This window comes from Phocoena phocoena, chromosome 4 (assembly GCF_963924675.1).
Source record: "Phocoena phocoena chromosome 4, mPhoPho1.1, whole genome shotgun sequence".
Lineage (NCBI taxonomy): Eukaryota > Metazoa > Chordata > Mammalia > Artiodactyla > Phocoenidae > Phocoena > Phocoena phocoena.
In genome coordinates this window covers 103,833,539-103,856,671 of record NC_089222.1, presented here as the reverse complement: position 1 = coordinate 103,856,671, position 23,133 = coordinate 103,833,539, and positions in this window count along the sequence as shown.

Here is a 23,133-nt window from a genome sequence, read left to right as displayed (position 1 = left end):
CTGATAGCTGCCTGTACTTCTTAGTAGTGAGAGATACAGAGAAATTTAACTTCAAAGTTTTTAAAGTGCAATGGACTTATTAGTTCTTGTACTCCACGCAAATCATCTAAGAAAGAGGCTGTCTTTTGAAACTCTAAGGCCACGAAATAAAATAAAGCTAAACTTAAAGCATTTGCCCCTGAAATTCAGAGTTCAAGTTGCACTGGAATTTCATTATTCAAATGCAACTTTTCAGTAACATCAGATGAGGTTCTTTTTTTGGCTCAGGAGCTCAGGCTATAGTGATGGAAAATTGGAGGGTAATTCCTGGGTCTGATAACACCGATATCTGTGATTGGATTGGTTGGTTTGTATTCATGATTTATGAAACAATCTCTAAGTCAATATTTCTAGAATTCATAGAACCTTAGAGTGGAAAGGGACCAGAGGTGTCACCTGCAGATAGATGACGTAGTGATGGAAATGGAATCTCATGACTACTTAGAGGAGAGAGAGCATTAACACCGGTTTCTCTGCCTCTTGGAGCAGTGTTTTATTCCACTAAAGCCAATACAGAGAAAAAAGTTTCTGTCCACTTGGTAGTATTTTTTGGTTCCTATATCCTTTTACACACTAACACTGTCTTCCATGTCTCTAGGCTCTGCTGGAGTGTTATTTTTCAACGTTTTCTGTTGTAATTGCCATTTATCTAAGCAAAAGGATAATTTTAATTGACTCCTTTTTGGCTTGCGTCGCAGCAGAAAATGTGAAATTTCAGCCCTAAGCTATTCTTTCAAATAATAAATACTTTATTTTTATTTGAACCAAAATTACATTTCTTAAGCATGTGCCAAACCATTGCTCCAAAACACTAAAATGTTATGTGTAGCCAAAAGGAAATACTTTTCTTTTTGTTATAAGCGCCCTTATCTAAAGAGCAAAGGATTTGACTATCAATTCAACATTTTACAACACTCTTATTCTAAATGGTCTGAAAATATGCTCTTATAATTTTAAGTGGAATGCATAACTCTCCTCAAAAAATTAATTGATTATTTATATATTGGAACAAAAAAAGAAAAAAAAAATATATATATATCAGTTCACCATTTCAGTCACCAGGAATAACTCATTAAAATACAGCTGAGAAGGCTTCCCTGGTGGTACAGTGGTTGAGAGTCCGCCTGCCGATGCAGGGGACACGGGTTCATGCCCCGGGTCCGGAAAGATCCCACATGCCGCGGAGCGCCTGGGCCCGTGAGCCGTGGCCGCTGAGCCTGCGCGTCCGGAGCCTGTGCTCCACAACGGGAGAAGCCACAACAGTGAGAGGCCCACGTACCGCAGGGAAAAAAAAAAAAAAAATACAGCTGAGTGAACAAATAGAGAGCCAACACACAAGAAAACCAAAGGAAATAGAACAATATGAAATCTAGGATTCATGTTAAGAGTTTCATTTCCATCTAGAAGAAAAAAAAGTGAATACAGACTTCAGGAGCTGAAAATAAAGTAAATTTGACTAAAGCACGAGAGATAGACTAACAAGAAACAAAAAGGAAGAGTCACCAGAAAACAAAAATATTTTTGACTACAATTCTTACTTTTTGTCTGTGATACAAACTCTGATTTTCCACTGCATGTCTGTTTAATTTTGTCATTTCTACGTAGGAATAAGAAATCAAATAAAGAGAGGAAAAATGTATCAAAAAACCTTCTCCTTAGCCAAATTTTAGGAAAGAAATTTCCAGGACCTAGAAATTGAGGGGAGGAATGCATAAATGGAATGGTAACAGGATTAAAAGAGGCCCAGTCAGCCTTTTTGATCATCTCCAGTAATGACTAATATCAGTCATGGCTGGACCTGCAAAGCTTCCAGCCCTGCTGGGTAACCATCTGAGTATTGAACTAAATGACCCTCCATGATTCTCAAATACTGTAGTAGATCAATTGCATTTTAACATTTGCACAGCTGGTTATTTGGTTAAATGTGGGCAATTCCCCAAGTCCTCATTTGATTTTTGGAATGTATTTGTTCACTTAAAGCACAGTGTAATGTGCTGCCTTGGATAGTGTATTTGTACCAGGGGAATTCATTCAGCAAACCTGTGTTCCCACAAGCAAAACATCCCTCCTGGAGAGATGGTGGAAGGCATTCCAGCTTCACTGGTCACAGCCCTAAATACACACTAACTGATAATGGTTATTTTTAAATAGAGATGCTGTTAAGATTAGTAAAAGAATCAAAAGCTAAAAAAAAAAAAAAAAGGTCCAGGTGGCAAAATTAGTCCCCAAATTATTTATGATCCACTATACAATTTATCAAATGTTGCTTGAATTTTCCTATGTATATAGTTAAAAAGCAACCCAAAGAATCTGGTCACAAAATACCAGAAAAATTGCCCACAGATTTTAAAATAATTTAGTAGGACAAATATTGAAAATCGTTACTAACAAATGTTAAGTTATGGCATCTTAAGTATATCAGAGACCTCTTAAGTCTTTTTATTTAAAAAATGTATATTCTTTTTTCCTATTATATGGGGATTTATTTCAACCACCCAATGAGGAAAACAAAAGCAATGTTCTTCCTTCCTCAGAAAGGAATATAGATGACATTATTGGATCAATTTAATCCTAGCAGCCCTCCATAGCTGCTCCCAACAGGGGGCTTCAAGGCGTTTCTATTGTTGTTGTTTAACAGTGAGCCCCCTGGTCCCAATCCTCAGATTCTTTCCCCTAAAGCAGATTCTTCTTTCCAGTTGTTTTAGCTCCAGGAGAAAAATACTTGGATATTAAATTTGTTCAGTTGCTTCTTATGGAAAGACTGCCTACATGATGTTTATACCCAACCTCTCTAAGTCTCAGTATCTCCCTCTGTAATGGGGAATGATTTCAAAATTTATCTCAAAAAGTTTTCTGAGAAATAAAAGAGTGATTCATGTAAAGTAAACGGTACAGCATCCAGCAGTTAGAACATGTACCATGGATGTTAGCTCTTACGATCAAGTGCCCTACTAAAAGACAAAGAGGCAAAGACAAAACTTAAAAGGAATTTGTAGCTTAATATTTAAGACAGAAAGAGAGCACGGGACAGAAAAAGAGGATACAGAATAATACCAAAAGGCAAAAGGCACTTTAATTCACTTCACTTTAATTCATGAAGTCATATCTGCTTCAAGCTCTAATTAGATGCTAAAAGGATGAAAGTTGAATTGATTCTCTCCTGTTCCTTTTTTTTTCTTTACAGAACATTCGATCTTTTTCAAACAAGGGCTACAGAAATATTCCATTTCTGAACATAATGGAAATTAGTTAACACTATGATATTTTTATCTGTTTATATCTTGTGCACCTAAAATAGCACCTATAAAGAAGAAGTGGGAAGTGGTAGTCAAGAGTGGGCTTTGAGTAATGAAAAACCTTACAGATTTGACAAAGCTGTACCTAAAATATCTCCAAAAAACAATCTGACATGGATAGAGATATGTGCATGCATGAGTCTTTTGTATTTTTAGATGCTTCAGAATTCATTATTTCTTTAAAACGTAAGTGAAAATAAGCATATATATGGTTGCATGAGCACAAAGTTAAGAAAAAATGCAAGTCAAAGAAGCCTTCCCTAGAATCGTTCAGGTGTCAGCATTGCCATTTACACCTTCATGGACAGAATTAATTATTTGTTTTCCCAGTTGTTTCCTAGAAAATTCTTGAAATTAAAGTTTTGTTTCTTTTGCAAAGAGGTGAGGAAGGATCAAAATAGCAGGAACCGACCCCAAGGGGTTAATGAGGGTGGAAGAGATGGAAGGGAGACAGGGCTAGGTAACTGGTACAGCTGGGGATTGTTAATGGCAATCAAGGGCCACTATAAACAAACCAGCAGGAAATAAGAGAGGCTCTCCATTTTCCTGGCCTAGTAGCAGGAACCATCTGGACAGAGGGAATTTGGCTTAAAGCTCTCATAAGGGAACTTGCCTTTTTTTTTTTTAACCACTCCAGCATAGTAGGTCACTGAAGTAAACAAATTGAATCTGCTTGTGCTATAACAGATTAAATTACCATCACAAAATATGAAATCCACAATGGATATGACTAACTTAACACAATAATATAGGAAGAATTTTACAGCTGGAAAAAATGGGTATAGTTTTAAGAGTAGCCAGGGAAACTTAAAGAAAGGAGAGAAAAGAAGAAAAAAAGTTATTAGTTTATAATATATATATTCTATTCTCCAGATGAAAATAGAAATTATAGGTTGTATAATAGCATCTGAGTCAGCAGAACTGGTGAGCATGATCAAATCTGTTTGATCTCTAACATCTCTTAGGCAGTCCTGGGTCAGGGAACTGCTAATGAGGATGGAAGTAAAGAACAATCTGGAAAAACAGCCTGAAAGGCTTTCCCTCCAACAAAAGGAATGGCTAGTCACAACAGAAAGAATGGCAACAGCCCAAGGATAGCTTTTTCCAAGACCTTTCCTTCTGTCTGTACATTTACAAATCTCCATCATCTCTGCCCTACTTCCAAATGTTTACTACATGCAGACGAGACTCCAGATCATTTTTATTTTTTCATTTTTTTTTAGCTTAGCATTCGCTTTACTGCTCTATGTCTCCCTTTGTTTGTATGCGTAGGATGCAACATTTCACTGCCAAGGGGACAAATAGGCTCATCACCACAGGGTACGGGAATTCTCCATCTATGAATCAGCAAGGTGAATTAGCTCTTTTTCTCCTGACTTCCTTTCTCTTTTTCAGATGTCGACTCTGTAAGGCTGACCTTTCAAGTACTGAATCTAGTCAAAACATGGACTTCAGAAGTTAAACTAAAGAACTGATATAAACTCAAGTTGGCCCCTGTATTTAACATTACTTTGCATTTTTTGTTTTTGTTTCTGATGGTTATGAAAAAATGGATATTAAAAAGTCGCTGTGACATATATTCGCTAGTGCTATCAGTTGGGTAATTTAATCCTAAGGGATACCCTAAAGATGTCTGGCCCCGTGCAGTTGAGCTTAAACAGCCAAAAATGGCTGTTAGGCTTGCATCCAAGTTGTGGTCTCCATGTACAACACTATATTGTGTAGTTAAGAGGACCGTGCAAGGCAGAATCTCTGTCCTACCATTTAGCAGCTCTGCATAACTGGCAAGCTGCAGAACCTCTCTAAAATTCCATTTTCTCATCTGCAAAATGGAGAAAATGGTACCACTCACACTGTTGCTGGAGGACTGAGCATTTTAATGTGAGGAAAGTCCTAAGCATGGCGCAGGCACAAAGAGCAGGCTCTTTTAAGATAAATTAGTTCACTTCTTTTTTCTGGGAACTGCTTTTGAAAAATTTTATGACTTTACTCCATTTTAGGCAGACTCATTTGACTTGTACTCAATTGTGAAATTATAAATGTTTTGCTGTGCATAGTTCTACCTCTCCTTTGTCATTATTTTTTGTCAAGTGCATTACTTGCACACAATTCCCACAAATAAAAGCAGAAACAATTTCTTGGTTTTTGCTCTTCTCTCCCGGGCAGCAATTATAATTTGCTTGAAACATAGTTTAAGTCATCAAATACATTTCCCTATGGAGTCATTGCATACCACCTATCTAAATATTTTTTCTGCTAATTTATTTATTTATTCTTTGGAATAAAAATAAAGACAGCCATATGACAAAAAATATAATTTACTTATCCAACAGTCTTACAAAATGTGTGTACATCTTCAGTACATTCACCCTTTATTTACAATGATGATTTCAAATATCATAGTGGTTTCAAACTAATTCTATGACTTCTAAAATTCTTCGTTTGTATTTATACACAACAGAGATTTCCATTAATCACAGATTACACTTGAAGAAGGAAAAACTTAGTTATAGAACCAGACATGGTGGAGTTACTCTTTCTTTCAATCATTAAATTAATAAACATGTATGGAATACTTAGATGTGCCAAACTGTGCTAGGCACTGAGATATGACAGTGAAAAAAATGCCTTGCCCTCATGGGGCTTAAACTGTGGAGTGGAAGATAGGAAATACATAAATAAGATATGTGATGTGCTAGATTGTAATCAGTGCTAAGGGGATAAAGCAGGAAGAGAAAATATGAAGTGTAGAGATGGGAGGGTGAATTTTTAAACATTGACTTGGGTGGCTCACTGTAAAGGTAAATTTTGATGAAAAACCTGAAAGCACAGAAGAGCTTAACTCTACCAATATCTGAAGGAGCAGCATTTCAAGGAGAAGGAACAGCAAGTGCCAAGTCCCTGAGTCAGGAGGATGCTTGGCTGTTTGTGGAAGAACAGAGAGGAGGAGCATGGCTAGCACGAAGAGAATGAAGGGAGGAGAAGCAGAAGAAAATGACAGAGAAGTAGTGGTAGCTTAGGCAGGAAGGGCCCTACCTTTGTCTATTCTTTGAATCAGTAATAAAAATTGTCTAGAAAATAATTGGCGCATGGTTGACAGTCCGCCTGCCGATGCAGGGGACATGGGTTCGTGCCCTGGTCCGGTAAGATCCCACATGCCGCAGAGCGGCTAGGCCTGTGAGCCATGGCCGCTGGGCCTGCGCGTTTGGAGCCTGTGCTCCGCAACGGGAGAGGCCGCAACAGTGAGAGGCCTACGTACCGCAAAAAAAAAAAAAAAAGAAGAAAATAATTGGAATTTTATTACCCTGTAAAATATGTATCCCAGATTAAGATACCTTAAATAGAACTTTTTAAAGAAGGAATTAGTCTTCTGCCTAGTCACACCAAAACTCTTTATTTGCATGCATATTACCTATAGTGGGTCTTCTGTATACATCATCCTTGATTTAATCTAAGGCTAAAAAAATATATTGGAGAAAATATGACCACTGAATCTATTTTTTTCCCTTCTAAGACAAATCACAGGGTTAATCATTTGATAATTTACCTTTAATTTAAAAATATGGTAGAGGTCAATGGAATCCATTAAAAAAAAAAGTACGGGCCATAAAGCAATGGGTAAGAAGCTTTACACATTAAAAAGAACAGTTTATACCCTATGACTAAGGAATCTAAATCTATAATGCTCAGTGAAAAAGATTCGTTCAGAAACTCGAATTCACTGTAGGAGAAAATCATTAACAGCAGAGTATTGACAAGTCTATTAAATGATCTAATTGCTTTACAAATTTAAGACAAAAAATGCTCAAACTGAGGCATGAGAACTTTTAATGAAGTAAGTGCTGAGCCTCTGTTACAGAGTGGGGCATTGTAAGAAGGGTCAAATTCAGCTGACATCAATTAGGCAAGGAGGATGCCTTGCCCAATTGATGAAGAGGAGGATGTTAGATGTCCAAAGAGGAAATGACATTACCACCTTATGGGGAAGACAGATTTTCCTTTAAAAATCACACTGAAGTGCTTCCCTGGTGGCGCAGTGGTTGAGAGTCTGCCTGCCGATGCAGGGGACACGGGTTCGTGCCCCGGTCTGGGAAGATCCCACATGCCGCGGAGCTGCTGCGCCCGTGAGCCATGGCCGCTGAGCCTGCGCGTCCAGAGCCTGTGCTCCGCAACGGGAAAGGCCAAAAAAAAATCACACTGAAATTTAGAACCGAAATGAAACCAAAGGCTTTCAGGATCATTTTTATAACTTCAAGTATAAATTTACTGAGATAAAATAGAAATCTTTAACTAGGGTATGTGAAACATATACAACTGTATTTACTTACTAGTAAGGAGAAAAACAAGTTTTTCCTTGATTATTTTGAATTGTTTAGCCATTTCTCTATTTTGTAGCCATTATGAAATTTACACTTCCCATATCTGATTGTTTTGCATCTCAAAAAAATAGTATCTATCAGTAGAAACACAATAATTTTAATTTGTGAATAATAATGCTGACTTCTGAAAAGGAAAAAATATACAGGAACCAGTTGGGAATTTTCTCTCCCCCTGCCTAGGAAGATAAAAATAGGATGAAAATAGGACACAATTTGGTTTCTATAATTCTAACCCTTCCATTTCACGTGGATAAGAGAGCCATTGAATATCAGAAGGTACCTTAACACCCATCACCTCTAATATTACATTCTTCTTCCTGATCAGCACCTATCAGGATTAATATTTACCTGAGCTATTCAACCCAGATCAGATTAAGATTTACTGTGAGCCAAGCCTAATGGGAATTTATCAGTTTGCTCAATGGTGGCAAACAAAATCTGCATATGGTCTATTGTGCTCATGCAATTCCTGCCCTCTGCTTGAAGGTAAGAGCCCTACTACTCACCACCATCACACAGCAGCCATCTCATCTCTCTCTCAGCACTACCAACAGTGTGCTACCAATGTTTCATCTGGATCTCAAGGTCCTAGAATTTGTTCCCAGAGTTCAAAGATGGATGGGAGGAAGAGAGGAAGATGAATAGTCTTAGGCAGAACTCCAACCTGGGATTTCCGATTGCTGCCAATCTGATCTTCACCTGATGAGCAAACCATCCTAATACCTTGAATATTTAATGCTCACCTTGAATAGTTAATGCTGGTCAAAATCTGGTAAAATTTGACCCCATTTCTCTTAGAACATGGCTTCTTACATCCTGTTAGGGGACGTTCTCTGGGACTTGTGTGTACTGCTCACATCTTCCCCTTTTGTTCATTTCCTTCCTGCCCCACCCCACACAATACAGAGGTGGTTGCCCATATGTTATGCAGTTATGCTTTGGATATAGATGATGGTTATGAAATAATTCTTCCCCAAGTGCTAACGTCTCTCTACAACAAGGATACTCTCATTTCCCACCTATTAAAGTTCTGTGTACAGTTTGATAAAGCTCTCCGATGTATTCATCCTAAGCAACTTAGAAAAATGGAAGTTATATTTTACTTAAACTTGCCTCCACACTTCTGAAACTACCATAAAATACCAATAAAATGGAGATCGAGGAATACAGCTGGATCTATGGATCAGCCTTTAAAAGTAGCCTCAAATTTATGACTTTGTTAAATTCTGACAGTTATATGGTCTTGCCATGCTTAATATCAACTGACATTTGATACAAAATAAGTTATGATTCAATTAGTATATTTATTACCCAGTAAAACTAGAGAGGGATCTTGTTTTATAATTTATCAAATTATGCCACATTGATTAGGTATTATAACTTGTTTTCAGGTAACTTTATTCACCATCAACAACAAGAAATATATGGAAAGATGCCATGAAAACTTTTGTCTAGGCTGATCTGCACACGCAGAGTAGGAGTTTCCCTATAGTCACATCCTACCTAAACTTAATCCATTTGGGTCTTTTCTTCTATGAAGTCTAAGAAACAGGAGTCACTTCCAAGTAAATTAACCTTAAAGTGTGATAAATAACTGTCCTCTATCTATCTATCTATCCACATACATATATATACATGATAAATTCTACTATTTTTATTATTCTGAGTGTAATATAATCTATTATAAATTCTATTATTTCTACACACACACTCTACCCCTGTAATTCCATATACAAAACTTCTTCTCACTACCAAAGCCATAGTTGTCTCTTTTTTGTAGCATGACTCAATCCATGCTCTTAAAATGATTTCTCATAACATTTCTGACTAAAACTAACACCTTTTTTGTCATTTAAATTCACACTGATCTATCTCTAGCTTTCAATGCCTATCTCTCTTTTCTACTCTCTTGTAAACTCACAGCAGCCCACAATATCAACCTTCCCAGCGTTCCTCCTTCCTCCCTGAAGATTTCCATAGTTAACAGAAAGAAGCTGGCACCCCGTTCTCCCCGACTACAACATAAAATCTTATAACTTCCCTTCTACCTTTTTTCCCAGATTTATACACATCAATTTAAAGTGATTTTTAAATTAATTTTGCTTTAAAAAGAGCTAAGGCTTGCACATTCTACATGTCAGCTTATTTAATCTTCACAACCACTGTGTGAGGTAAGTACCTTATTAGTCCCATTTTACAGGGGAAGAAACTGAGGCACATAGAAGAGAATTGCCAAATGTCACGCATTAGTAAGTAGAAGAGCTGGGATTTGAACAGAGGATCTTAATAATGGCTCTTAACTGGGACACTAATCTGCTCCTTTGTGCTCAATATTTGTCCTTTACTTTTATTTTTAAAGCTTATGCATCTCAGGTGTCTGTTCTAGGATACTAAAAACTCTACTGTTACAAGGACAATGCAGTTTAATTCAAACTATATTTGAATTTTTTTAACATTTATTAATCTTTAGGAGCTGATGTTTTCAGAAGACTAATTTGGACAATGTCGTACAAAAATGCTAATACATAAGGAAAAAAGACAAGGAAGAGATGAGAGAAATATGATGAAGCAGTATAAATAATATATTTGCTGAGATTTTCTTTATGAAATTCATCATCTCCTTTCAAAGTTGTCTACTGCCTCAAACCATTGCTGAAAGATTATATTAATATTCTAGTCCCTTCAGATGGATTACTTGCTTTGTCAGAGGTATTTGTGGTGGGTTTTGGTGGGTTGGACTAAAATATACCTCAAATGTTAAAATCGTGTTGCTGTTTACAGTATACTTTTATATACATTATTTTACTTAATTATATCTGCCATGACCTCTTCCTTTTTCCTGACTTGGAGTAAGTAAAAGTGACGTAGATGTGGGAATGAATTTCTTAGGCTAACCTTTAGAAAATGAGAGCAGTTCCTCATGGTACACATACATCTTCCCTTTCCTAAGAACTAAATAACTAACTTAATCGGTAAGAAGGTTTAGGCTACCATTGCAGGAGCATCATTTTATGTGTCAGTTTCTGCTAAATAGTAATCAAGACAAAGAAATGAGAAAGGTTTGAGAGCCAGTGTCCATTCCCACACAGTGGTAAGTGTATACAGTTCTATCTTTACCATGACCTAACTTTTTATGGGAAGATATGCATGGTTAAATTACCATAATTAAAAACTAACTCTCTCTCTCTCTCTCTCACACACACACACACACACACACACACAAATATAAAAGAATCATTTTATTAATGGATTAATATGTATCCTTTTCTTTCATAAACTTTTAAATTAAGTAACAGCTAATAGAAAATAAGTAGGTGGTCTCTTATCTGGTATTATTTATTCCTATTTAAGGGGAAATGTGTTAGGTTTTACAGAACAATTGCAGTTAAATGAATTGTGAAAGTGAATTTACTTTGTATATATTGTACCCCCTTGGATTCCTATTATTTGAGGTGAAATTTTATACTTTTTATATTGTTTTTATATTTCATACTATTAAAGGCCCTGTTCCACAGAGTTTACAACAAAAACAATAACTTAAAGATTTTTACTTGTCAGCAAATAACAGCAGATGAAGTTCGAGCTTTATTAAGGAAAAAATCACCTCACTGATGCTAGTCTTTATTCTGCAACCAATAATTTTACAATTAACAGGAAATAGGCCAGTTTTTTCTCCAGTATAGATTTTTTCATAGAAATTCTTGTGATGTGATTGCCAAGAATAGATTTCTACATCTGCTTAATGGTCACTGAAGAAATGATACATTTTCATTTGATACATTTCAATGTATCAAATGATACATTATGCAAAGTGTAAGTTTTACACCCATAACATTAATAAGAACCAAGTGCATCTCTAAACTGAGAAAAAGAGTCATTATTCTATCTGAGCTTGTGACTAAATCACTAGATATGCACCAAGCTTCATGACTGTGAGTTTTCCTTTCACAGAAAGGGAATTACTCAGCACATTTTTACCACCCAGCAACACAGATAGCCTGCAATTATGTTTAAGACAAATCCATATTGTGTAATCAAACAATCACTGCTGTATTAAAATTCTCAGGTAACCCAAAGATTGCATTAACTCACAAAATCAATCAGATTGATGTTTGAAGTCCACAAAGAAGTCACTGTAGCTGTTCTTCAACTATTCCTTTGATTTTTTTTTTTTTTTTTACTTCCTACCCAAAAATCAGACCCTGATACTGGCAAGTTGAATTAAAAACCTGTCATAGAGACATCTGTAAATGATACTGTAACCAATGGCTATGGCCAGACCCCAAATTTAATTATGTGTGAAATGATAAATAAAACAGAAAAAGTTCCAGACTTAACTAACATGGTGAACATTAAATAGATTCAATGGATATTATATTTAGAAAGTCCCAACATTTAACAGGCATATAACGCAAATGCAGTATTTTTCTTTGTATCACACACAACACTAGTCGTGAATGAGAGCATGCAACAATTGATTTAAAACCTTTCTGAACTGTGGGTGTATTTTTTTCCACACAAATACATCACTGATGATACTACACTGCTCCGTTAATGAAGAGACTAGGCCAGTGCCAGGCTAATAACATGAATCAGAAGACAATTCCTTGTCACCCACCAGAACCTGCTCAGTTTGTTCCTCTGGGCTAAATACAGAAAACGTTTTATGTCATTCAGATTTTTTTCCAGTTTGAGATATCTTCCAGGAGTCTATTTTTGTTCCTGTGCTTGAGGAGTGGTGACTTATATTCTGGCCTTTAGTTAGAAATGTCTTTTAATGCCTGTGTAGATCACTGAGGCAAATTAGCAAAGATGGCAAACGCCAGCATTCCTCAAGTGGTGAGCCAGCTGCTGGAAAAACATGTATTCAATGACACTCACTAATATTTGCAAGGTAATAATAAAGAGCAAAAGCTCTGGAGCCAGAGTGTCTGAGTTCAAGTTCCTGTCCTGCTACTTTCTGTGTCTTTGGTCAAGTTACTTAACCTATCTGTGCTTCAAGTGCCTCAATTGTAAAAGGAAGATAATTGTAAGGTTGTTATGAGAATTAAATGAGTTAATATGAGTGTGTAAAACTCGTAAAAGTATATACTAGTTATATTGTTATATCTCATAATTTACAGTTACTCAGAGGACGTTTTGACACTATAACTATGTTCTCTGTTCCCAGCAGAAAGTGTAGCTTCTTTATTTATGCCACTGGTTTTTAAACTTGACTGCACATTGGAATCATCTGGGCAATTTTTAGAAATACTCATAACTGGTATAGGCTACAGACTAGGCATTAGAATTTTCAAAAGTTTCCTAGGTTATTCTAAAGTACCATCAACTTTAAGAACCACTGATCTACGCTTCTTTTTTTTTAACATCTTTATTGAAGTATAATTGCTTCACAATGGTGTGTTAGTTTCTGCTTTATAACAAAGTAAATCAGCTATACAGATACATATATCCCCATATCTCCTCCCTCTTGCATCTCCCTCCCACTCTCCCTATCCCACCCCTCTAGGTGGTCACAAAGCACGGAGCTGCTCTCCCTGTGCTATGCTGCTTCCCACTATGCTTCTTCTTACCTAGGTGGGACACCTCTAAATAAAGAGTCAGAGTGAGGTTATAGGTAGATAATGCTAATTCCTAAAGTTCCCTATGGCCCACGATGGTTGTTCTTAATCTTTAGTGTACATCAGAATTATTGGGAGGACTCATTAAAATAAAGATTGCTAGCCACACCATAGAGTTTCTGAATCAGTAGGTCTAAGACCCAAGGGTTTGCATTTCTAACAAGTTCCCATGGAATTCTCATGTTGCTAGTCCAGTGATCAGGAGTTGTGGCATATGAGCATATAGTAAGGACCATGCTATTCACAACTTAAGTATAGCCTGTATTAGTCAGGGTTCTCCACAAAAACAGAATCAAAAATATATGTTTATGTATGAAGAGAGAGGGGTGGGGAGAGAGAGAGAGAGAGAGAGATTTTAAGGAATTGGCTCACACCATTGTGCAGGCTTGGTGAGTACAAAATCTGTAGGGTAGGCTGGCAGGCTGGAGACCTAGGGAAGTATTGCAGTTTGAGTCCAAAGACAATCTGCTGGCAGAATCCTTTCTTGCTTGGTGGAAGTCAGTCTTTGTTCTATAAAAAGCCTTCAACTGATTGGTTGACACTCACCCACATTTTGGAGGATAATCTGTTTGATCAAAGTCCACCAATTCAAATGTTAATATCCCCAAAACACCTTCACAGAAGCACCCAGAATAATGTTTGCCTAAATATCTGGACACCACGGCCCAGATAAGCTGACACACAAAATTAACCATACATGTTCTCATCTGTACACAAGTGTTGAATTCAATATGAAAAAGAAATAAACTTTCTTCTCCAAATTTTTTTATTATTGCAAGTTATCATGGAAAAAAGTTCAGATTAATCAGATAGTGATAAAAACAGTAAGAAAAGTTGAATGATCCAAAGTGATTGAGTTTGGCCATAAGAAGTGACAAAGGTCTCAGAGTATTTAGTGACCCAACAGGAAGAGCTTTCTAAGCAAAATTTTGAGATGCTTATGAAAAATAGACACAGGATTCATTCTGGATACAATTATGATGATGGCTCTTCCAAGCAACTCGTCTACATTGGTGACAGGGCTCCAGCACTGTTATAAACCCTCTAAGTTTGTCCTATTTTCTCCAGCAAAACATGTGTCCTGTGGTCTGATCCCAAATGTTCCTAATCTCAGCTGTAACTGTAATAACAAATCAAACTAGAGTGTTAATATGCCATGAAATGCAGAGATGATTTGCTGACATTGACGATCTTTATGTGGCTTAATAAACCAGACTCATGCCAAAATTATTTTTCCAAAGACCTGCAAATGCACAGCAGAACTAAGCACATGAAGGAACTTATTTTTCACACTGGGGTCTATTGCAAGATTAGAATTAGTGGGAGAGCTTTTTCAAAATATATGCTGAGTCACTATGCACATAGGATAGAGTACTATGACCAGTGATGGGATTGTTCCAGATAATTCAAATAAAACCCCTTTCCCCCACCAGTGGTTCTCAATCCTAACTGTGTATTAAATCACCCTGTGAGCTTTATTATATACAGATGCCAGGGCTCCTCCCTAATCCAATTAAGAAAGAACATCTATGATGGCCAGGGAATCAGTATGTTTTAACAGCTCCCTAGGTGATTCTAATATGCAGCCAAGGTTGAGAACAACTGCCTTATATTAAGAAGAAATTGTAAACCATGAAGTCACTGAGTTTGTAAGGAAAACTGACTACACTATTTACCATAAAATATATAAAACCTTATGGTATCAGTTTTACTATGTATAGTTACAAACTTTATATTTACAGTCAACTGAAGTTAGAAACAGCCTAGTATGGGAGGAAGTTTGGGGGAAAAACAAATAGAGATCTTAAGCACCTTCTAATTTCTCATTCTCTCAGCTTTATAATTTTCACACATTGAAAAATGCTTATCATTGAAAAATATCACTATGAGTACACCAGGTTCTTAGGCATAACAATAATTTTTCATATAAAATAATGATTAAAAATAGAGGTTTGGGCTTCCCTGGTGTCACAGTGGTTGAGAGTCCGCCTGTCGATGCAGGGAACACGGGCTCGTGACCGGGTCCGGGAGGATCCCACATGCCGCGGAGCGGCTGGGCCCGTGAGCCCTGGCCGCTGAGCCTGCGCGTCCGGCGCCTGTGCTCTGCAACGGGAGGGGCCACGACAGTGAGAGGCCTGCGTACCGCAAAAAAAAAAATAATAGAGGGTTTTTTTTCCCCCTAAGTGGGCTTCTTGTTTGCTAGTTTAACAGTCTTGAAAGACAAATGCCCTGCAACCATCCTGAAGTGTTCTCGTAACATTTGATCAAGTAGAGACCCTGTCCTAAATCAAATGAGGAATCACCACAGTTCTAACCCAGACAGAAGCTCAATAAGCGTTATTGATTGGCTGGTGGAGGATGAATTGTCTTAACCTGTTTAATTTCCAAGGTATTTTAAATATAAATTGTTTAATATATGTATTTAAATACTTTGATTTTAGAAAAACAATGTAAATCTTCAGAAAACTTTTATACTACAAAGTTTTTGTCAATTGCAAAGAGGTAACTTGGGAAAAGATCTAAGAACTAATGCATACAAAGAATAAGAAATATTGCAAACTATTATTTCCAAAATTTTCGGATTTTAATTTTAAGAATATTTTAGGTATTGGGGAAAAAACATTAAGCTACTACAAATCCTTATTCAAAGGAGGCACTCTATAAATAAAATAATCCAAGTGTGAAATTGTGAGTGGAGTAGGCAGGTATCTTCATGGTCAGATTATAAAGGTAACTACTATAATGTCATACTTTCCTCCCAAAATCCCCAAAATTATGACTGAAATGAAAATGTTGTTAAGTATAGCTTTAAGCACTGATTACTTGAAGTAAATACTCCTGAGAAAACTAGTAATCCCAGTGAATTAAAGTAACTTTAACAGGCTATTAACTGAAAGCCCTTGGTGTGAAGAGCAAGATTAGAGGCTTCCAAACAGCATCAAAGTCCATGTTTGTCTACTTTTCAGAAATTGAAAAAATGAGTCTCAGTTACACCTTTTCAGCATCAGTCTCTCTATCTGAAAAGATGCAAATAACACTGTAGAGCTATGGAATGTTGGAACCACTTACAATTGATGTATTTGAACATAATTATTATAGCTGAAAAATTTTTAAATCTAATATATTTTCACATAACCTTAAATGTAGAAATAGAAAATATTTACCAAGAAGAGTATACTCAAATGGAATATGAGGGAAGACATTGGGGTAATTTGTTAGTACTGAAACAAAAATTTTCAAAGAATTTACCAGTCTAATAAACTAGTCTACAATAAACGAGTATCACATTTAAATTATTTCAATTATTTTAAGATAACACATTTTATTAATATGAAATACCCAAGTGAGTAATGCTGGTGATATTTTTAATGGTGCATTTTGTTATATTCATTTTAATTTATTTAATTTTTCAGTAATGTTTCATTTTATTTGTAGTTGTGCCGTAACTAAAATGACTGCAATCATATTTGCAAATAAAAAAGGTTTAATGAGATTTAAACATAATATTAATTTTGTATAATGTTAATGATTGTGATATTTATTTAATTGTATAATTTTATAATTATTTAAATTCAATTATTAAAATAATTATAAATAATAATTATATTACAATATTAATGATATTATGCATAATTAAATGCAAATTTTAAATGCATAAAATTGAAGCATTTTACCATATTATATGTATATTAATTGTAAAAGTCAGTTTTGATATCAATACTCAGTTCTAATACTACTTCTGTCCTAAACTTGCAAAACAAGTTTTTTGTTTCATTTTTTAAATGGTTAAGAAATGTTTTATTCAATCATTACACTCACATAGATCTCTTTAGAAGTAAAACTAAACTCTTATAGAAAACATACTTTAATTAGATCTTATATTTTAAAGATATATACTGAAATGGTAATTATATTTGAGCACATAGTATATAAATAAAACATGAATTATTATGAGCCAAACAAAGGTTTTCAATTTTAAATCTCTGCTACTATAGTCACAATTTCAGTCAATGAAAATATATACAAACCTCTGTAAGTGATAATTCCCCACTATTGTTTAATAGCCATTGATATGCTATGCATTTCCTGCATAGTGTTGGCCTCATTAACAGCTCAAACTACGATATCTTTGAAAGGATGAGAAATGCCACTAATCAGGCAAATCTTCCTGGATCATCAATTTTGTTGGAAGATTTGGGAGGCACAGAGTCAGAAAAGAAATTATTAAACTAGTATATAATTTAAAACATTGTTTTTATATTAAAACAAACACTGATATCATGGAGATAAGGATAAGTCCCCAGAATTTGTAGGATTAAACAGGAGACGTCAAACATATTTGATACAGATGCTTCAGGCTACACTTCTGCCACCTGGGACACTCACCACTCTCCTCAGCTTCAAGGAGGACTTGGAGAAAAAGTTTGAGACGTATGGCTGTAGTCCCTTCCTCTTGCTCACGGAACTGTCAACTACACCTCTGACCCTGCATTATACAACCAAATTATTGCTTTTTTGTTTAAATTCAACAGGTAATGAGAATGTATTATGAACCCAGCACTTTAATATACATTTAAAGAGATACTCAAGGATAAAACACAGTCATTGAGGAAAGAAAGAAAGCATAGTAATTTTTGCAGCATATAGGGTTCAATAAGCATATAGGACAGATGTATAGAAAATAATACATTTTAGTAAACCTCACAATATTTCCCACAAGAAATATAATAATTACTAAGCACATATGGGAAAAGGAGAGAGGCCTGAGCATTAAAGTGAGGAGCAGACACTGCTCTAAGACAAGAGACTACTTTTGCTCTTAAAAGAATTGGATAGAGAAGAAAGGGACAGACATCCACATTTGGAGGAACACCCTGAGTGAAATCATATCACTGGCAATAATCAGGATCTGAGAAACGTTATACAGAAAGAAATGGGGACTTCCCTGGTGGCACAGTGGTTAGGAATCCACCTGCCAGTTCAGGGGACACGGGTTTGATCCCTGGTCTGGGAGGATCCCACGTGCTGCGGAGCAACTAAGCCCATGCACCACAACTACTGAAGCCTGCACACACTAGAGCCTGCATACCAGAACTAGTGAGCCCACACGCCACAACTACTGAAGTCTGCACACTCTAGGGCCCGTATGCCACACTACTGAGCCCACGTGCTGCAACTACTGAAGTCGGCATGCCTAGAGCCCATGCTCTGCAACAAGAGAAGACCACGCACCACAATGAAGAGTAGCCCCCGCTCACCGCAACTAGGGAAAGCCCGCATGCAGCAATGAACACCAAATGCAGCCAAAAATAAATTTAAAATTTTTAAAAATAATAATATGTTTAACTGTACATAATAAAAAAATAAATAATAAAATAAAATAAAGAAATGATCAGCCATGAAAGATTGGACAAAAGTGAAGATGACAATTAAACATATCTAAGTTCCAAACCTGAGAAAACAGGAAAACAATGCCAAGGTAAGTCTGAGGGGAAATTTCACAAGAGAAAAGCTTGAGCTTGGGTTTGGATATGTTGAATTTTCAGTCATTGGGGAGACAGCAATAAGAAAATGAAGGGTGATATTAACACTTGACCAACATGAGAAGTGACAAGGGAAGATCACTGTTACCATTTCTGCTACTGAGAAAAGCACAACCACTAATTTATTTTTTCTTTTTTATCACAGCCTCTCTTCCTTCTATATGAAACACAGAGCAATGGATATTCTCAGTGAAGGTTTCAGTGGAATCCCTAAGACTCCACAATTTGCAGTATCACTGAGGAATGAAGTTCAACTCAGGGACATTGAGTCAAGCCTGCTTCCACAGCTTTTCTTATAGGCTCACTTTCTTACACTCAACAAAAGTTTTTCTAACTCTTCCAAGAGTCTTCTAACTCATTAACTTGAACTTTACTCCAAAGATGCTAGAAAACTGCATGTCTGGTGAAGGGGCCTGGGTTACCATGGTAAAGAGTAAGTAAGTGACCCAATCACCCTTGCATCCTTTCACTCTCTGGATAGATGGCAGGGTACAAGCCCCCTACCAGGAGATGAGCAAAATGACCACAGAGTTTCTTACATTTGGCAACCTGATGTCTTCTAGAAATATAATGTAACCCAAGTAACAACCAGGCCCAGGTGATCCAGGCTCAGCTCAGACTTACAGTCAAAGAAACATAATACTGTTGTGTCTCCATAGCTTCTGGGGATTTGTTCCTGGACACCACCCCCGCAATGCCAAAATGGTGCAGTATTTGCAAATAACATATGCATATCCGCCCATATACTTTAAATCATCTCTATATTACTTCTAATACCCAATACACTGTAAATAATATGTAAATAGTTGTAAGTACAATGTAAATGCTATGTAAATAGTTGTCAGTGCACAGCAAATTCAAGTTTTGCTTTTGGGGACTTTCAGGATTTTTTTTTTTTTTTGAATGTTTTCCATGGTTGAATCCTCAGATACACTACCTTGGATACAGAGGGCCAACTGTTGAGTAACTGGAAGGAATTAAAAGATATTCAAATCATTTAAAGATGTCCTTTATAAAATAGTAACGGGATGGAAACAGACTTTAAAAACTACAAATCATCTTAAATATCCATTTTCCCCACTTTTATAACTCTTAACATTCCCACCATATGGATAGAGCAACTCCTAAAAATCTTCCTCTCTGATACTCTCAACTCCCAACCGAGCACCCGACTCAGCCCCACCATCCCGCGAGCGTCTTTGCCTTTCATTCCTCTCTCACTCTCCTCCAGTCGCTGTTCTTTTTTTCTTTTCCCAAAGTAAATACTCCATCCTCCCTTTTTTATTTTTTGCTTTTTTTTTTTTTCTGTTTTATTTTAACGGCCCAAAGCAGCATCTAAGTAACATAAGAACTGAAAGAATTTTCCTTGGAGGCCAAAGGCAAAGAGAAAAGAGGGGACAAAAGTGGGGAGGGGTAAGCATTCACACATTACCATTTTTTGTTCCCATCACATGTGAATACTTAGTTTCCAAATAATTTACTTATTATGTTTTATTGTATTCTCAAATTCCAGGCTCTTGAGAAAACAACTGGAATTCTCAGGAGGTCTGCAGATCATTCTCTTTTAGGACCCCTTGGGCTTCTGGAACAGTGGGAAACAATAAAAATCTCAATAGTTAAGTCACAGGACAGAGACCTCAAGAGTCCTCTAACCTTGGAGACACAACTGTCCTCAATGCTTCCCTGGCACCTGAGATGAAATGCTGGGACACAGTGCAGTACTAGGTGCTCACGGATGGATCTACGGCTCTGCATTACCACTCAACAGGAGGCAAGTGTGGGATTTCTATCTACCCCAAGAACTAGTAGGTTGACATTTCCATGTTGCTTCCTTTTCTCACAGACTGTGTTTTGTCCTATTTTGAATTTAATAAGTAAGGAGAGGGACTTCCCTGGTGGTCCAGTGGTCAACATCACCTTCCAATGCAGGGGGTGTGGGTTCAATCCCTGGTTGGGGAATTAGATCCCACATACCTCATGGCCAAACAACCAAAATGTAAAACAGAAGCAATATTGTAACAAATTCAATAAAGACTTTAAAAATGGTCCACATCAAGAAAAAAATGAGTAAGGAGAAGTTAATGACTAACCAAATTTTATTTAATTTTTTAAGTGTTAGAGTATTACCAAGAAAGAAAAACCCTATAAAAATATAGAATATGCTCCTTTTCTTTCTAAAGTGTCCAAGGAATTTTAAGTTACTGGTGGTAAACATCTAGCTAAGTAGAAATTTTTTATATCAACTACTAGTTTCAATTACATAAAGTATAAAAATACATAAATATCCTTTGGTACATAATAGGACCTTAATAAATATTCATAAACTAATCATTCTCCTTCAATAGACTAAATTATTGACAGTGGTTGCAGATAATAGTCTCTTTACCAGAAAACTAAGATATTTCTTTTTTCTGAAAAACAAAAAAAATTTTAAGCAAATTTTCCCTTAAAGAATCTAGTTTCAGGTAGTTTATTTGAATCATGTCCTCTACGATAATTGGACACATTTTAATAATTACTATAAATGTATCAGGGAGTGCTACATTCTTAATCTTCATTTACAGAATGAGAAATCACAGTATTTGAGTTTGAAGGAATAGGGGTTGTAACTGTGGTAGAATATGTACTTCCTATTCAACCTGTCCAGCTCTAATTCAATTATGTGATATGTAACTATCCATTATACCCACTTAACTGTTTATTCAGCTGAGTAAAGAGACATCAACCTAAGTGGCACCAAGTGGTTTCAGATTTTACCTAAGTGCAAGATTGCTTTATAGACATTATAGAATTATAATTGCATAGTAGATAACAATTATGTGAAATGGATAAAAATCATTCAGAATGAATGAACTCTTATTTAAAGTATATTATGTACCACTTAAGAAAAATGCTGAATACTTTAACTGGGATGAAAGAAAATTTGAAATAAAGTTCCTTAATTTGGGATAGCTATTCTGTGGATGCATATGTTTAATAGCATTATAAAATATCACTTCTAAGACACCATTATATTTGCAGACAGCATATTCTTAGGTCACAGAGTTATGATTCGTATATATCAAGTCACTTAGCATGCTGGCAAGTGTTGCCAGCCTGAAATATAAAACAGAGAGGATAATAAAACTTTAACAAGCAGCAATAAAACTAATGAAATATAATCTCAAACATATTACTCTAATTCATCCAGAGAGGAAACACAATCACCCGATCCTGAGGATGAGGAAATGAAGCCAGGTCCATAAAAACACATATTCATCATAGTAACATGGGTCATTTTAGAGTTAGAACTAAAGAGAATTCAAGCTGGTTATAGCAGTGTAATTATCACGGCCAAATAGATGAGGATGACAGGATGAAGCAGCAGTTCACAAATGCTTATTTTGGCTCCATATTTAAAGCTATGGAAATGAAAATATTGATGTTATTTTTAATAGGGATAATCTTTCATGCTGAGGACAGAGAAATTTCATGACAGACTGAGCAGCACTTAATAAGTTAGTTATGACTTCCAAGATTAATATGTAAGTGGGTCACAAGTTTATTTACATATGGTTTGTATGTGCCTATAATAACCATGCAGTAAAGTCCAAAATAACTTCAGGTCGATGTTTATTACTGTGTCCCTTGAGGTTGTAATTTGACAATTGCGTGTTTCCCCTCCTTATTCTTTGTCTTTCTTGTCTGCTTTTGAGAACTTAGAATTCCAAATTTAAGAGTAAGGTAGGAGAGAGGAGGAGAGAGAAAGGGAGACAAAAGGAAGAGTGAAAAAGAGAAGAGCGAGGAGGGGAAGGAGGTAAGAGGGAAGGTGCAATTTGTTACATGAGTCCTTTCTCTGTACCTTTGATGTTCTACACACAAAAGTGATTTAAGTCAGCCAGCTAAATAACCGAGAATGGACTTATCCAGAGATGAAATCAGATAGACAAGCTTTCCTTTTCGTTTAATAGACAACCTCTATGATTGTGCATATAGTATAGTTTACACATCCAAATAAATCAGTAAAGAGAAATGGGTCAATAGTTGTTCATTCTCAGAAGCATCCACAAGACAGCTAGGAGTTCTGTGCTTAGTTTCCCACTGTGGAAGATTTAGGAAAAAATTAGAGGCATTCATATCAATGACTGACTTCTATTATCCAAGGAGGCTGAGGAAACACATAATGGCAAGTGGGGTCAAACAATGAGTAAGACAGGATATGGGATAATATGAGTAGAAATAAAGAGCAAGATGGTATACAGAGATTATATAAAAG